Here is a 3,014-nt window from a genome sequence, read left to right as displayed (position 1 = left end):
GTTTTAACCTAAAAATCACATGTACAATCATATACAAAAGAAAATCTCATAATCTAGATCTACTCATTCTGACCAAAATAGGTTTAAGGCTGACAGTACTATTCAAACCAGGGGTGAGTCACCCATCAATCTAATTATCCAGTTGTATTCTTTAATTTCTAATTTGTTATTGATATCACCACCTCTGGGTGAGGGTGAAACATGGTCTATAGCTTTAAATTTAAATACATGCTGTTCACCAAAACATAGCCTGTGTTTATATAAAGCATTAGTGTCCACATCTTGATTTCAGACTTGTGTTCTGTGATCCTATCTTTAAGTTCTGCGTGGTTTTACCCACATAGAAAGAGTTGCATAATACACAGGTAGCAAGGTAAACCACGTGGGTGGTGACACAAGTAGCAGTTACATTGAACCTAAACAGCCTCTTACTGACTGGGTGTTCAAAGATACCTAAATGTTCATCATCAATGTCATCACAGCATGAGCAGTTATAACATTTTCGTGTGCCCATAATGCTGGATGGATGTGTTGTGATATTTGTAGGAAAATCTTTGTAACAGAGGACACTCTTGAGGGTTCTCATGTTACGATATGCAAAAATGGGACATTGCCCAGCATTGCTTTTAACTCTTCAGATGCCATCAAGATTAGCCAATTCTTATGGATAATCGTTTAATACATGGTGTTTTGTACTAAGCAGTATCGTATCTTACTTTCATCTCATTCTGGATGGACTCATTAGGCAAGCCAACAGCTTGTGTTTCTATGGTGTCATTTAACATAACAGGGCCACCCTCGACTTTCTTTCCTCTAGCACATTTAGTTTCTCATTATTTAAGGTGGTAGCATCATAACCACTGTTAGTGAAATCAGCTATCATCTCATTCAACTGTTGAGAAGCTAGGATCTTCCGTGTTAAACCTACTGGCTCTATAAAATTGAGACCTGACAGTACCTCTAAAACATGTGGCATGCATACTACTTGCATGAGTGTACCTTCCTGCACAGACTTCTTTTCTATGGAGGCTTGTTCTAAGTGTACCACCGTCAAGACTCAAGTTGATATCTAAAAAATTAATAGTAATTTCAGATGAACACATTTTGAACTTCAAAAAAGATGAGATTGAATTGATGTACAGCATAAAATCATTCAAATCCTGTAACGTGCCCCCCCAAATCAAAAAACAGTCGTCCACAAATCGTTGAAAGAACTTTACATTATCTTTATATGGATTCAAACAACTAAATAAATGTTTCCTTTCCCACTGGTATAAAACTAGGGTGTTTGAACCACTTTACCCTCATCTGTGGCTTTGGTGAATGCTTCAAAGAAGTCTATCAGGTTTAGGAGACATGATCTGCCTTTTACAAACCTGAACTGTGTGGGGTCCATAATTTGGAGATGATCTCCAATGTCTTTGTTTATGAGTTCCATGATGCTATGTTCCATGGCCTTGCAGACTAGACTCACCAGGCTAATGGGGTGGTAGTTCCCGGGATCTGTCATGGCTCACCCTTTGTGGAGTGGGATAACTGTCGCGGTGCGCCATTCAATGGGCACAAAGCCTGCGGTGAGGCTATGACTTAACATGGCACTTAGGTGGTGTGCCAGTTCATTCTGTAGTTCGTGTAGAAGGCAGCCTGGGATGTTGTCAGGTCCCATGGATGCTGTGTTCTTGGCTTTGGAGAGTGAGGATTTTACCTTTGCAGCCAGCCATGATTACAGGAACTTTGCATTCCTCCGGTATAGAGATGGGCCCTTTAGGGGTGAGAGGGGGGTAAAGTTAGCACTGAACATATCTTCCAGGATGTTGGCAATATCAATTGGTTCTGTATATTTACTGCCATTGTGCTGTAAGTCAGAGCAGATCTGAGTGTTGCCATTGAGACTCTTGACATAGCTATAGAATGCTTTGTGGTTGTCTTTAGAATCAGTGGTGATTTTGTTTTCATAACTAGCTTTGGAGGATTTTATGAGGGATCTCAGCTTCTTACTGAGGCTGACCATGGAGTTCCTCCAATCATGGGATTTTACTCTTTTTTGCAACAGTTTCTTCTGTTGTAAAGTTTGTTAATGGCAGAAGACCACCAGATTGGCTTCCTTTTTTTGGAGGATAGCATCTTGGTTCTGTTAGGGATAGCACGATCCATGCACTCATGTAAGTGCTTATAAAGTGCATTTGTGTAGGATTCAGCAGTGATCCCTCTACTGTCCATCTGCATGGGTGTCGTGAAGTTTGTCACTTCTGTCTTAAGAAGCATGAAGTTGGCTTTGGAGACATTTTTTACGGTTGTTTCCCTAATGGGGGTGGGAGCAGGATGTGGATGTCTAGGGTGATTAGCTTGTGGTCAGATCTGACCAACAAGGAATTGACCTCTGGTGTGGAACACTGGTCACCCATGTTGGTGATGAGAAGGTCTAGGATATTGCTGCCCCTGGTGGGGGTGTGGACAAGTTGATCCAAGGCATTGATGAATTCCAGAAAACGAGCAAAAGAGTTGGTGCATGAGTAGTTTTCCAGTAAATGGTGGGGTAGCTGAAATCACCCATTATTAGGGTGTTGGGTTATACCCTAACATTTTCTGGTGTATCAAAAAAAGAGGAGTGGGAATCCTGGAGCATTGTGGGGGGTCTGTAGCAAGCTACAATCTGGATTGTGGTCTTGCCCAGAGTTAGTTGAACTTGGATAATCTCAGATGCATTATGCTGAGCAACTAGCTTGGTGGTGTGGATATCCTTAATGAATATGGACATGCCTCCGCCTTTAGTGTTTCAGTCCGGGTTAATGGCCAAAAGGTGTGGTATGAATTATAGCATGGTAATGCATAGGTGCTCTCTGGAGCTTTGAACCAGGTCTCTGTCACTGCACAGATGTCAATGTTCTCCATTTTAAGGAGTGCCTCAAGTGAGTGCATTTTGAGGTTTAGTCTTCTAGCACTGAGTAGCATTACCCTCAGATTTTGCTTGCTTGTACCTGTTATGGTGGTGAATTTGTTATTTGCACCCTGCC

This window comes from Protopterus annectens, chromosome 7.part0, assembly GCF_019279795.1.
Source record: "Protopterus annectens isolate FY-2018-M chromosome 7.part0, PAN1.0, whole genome shotgun sequence".
NCBI classification, from domain to species: domain Eukaryota; kingdom Metazoa; phylum Chordata; order Ceratodontiformes; family Protopteridae; genus Protopterus; species Protopterus annectens.
Note: the sequence above shows the minus strand (reverse complement) of the source record.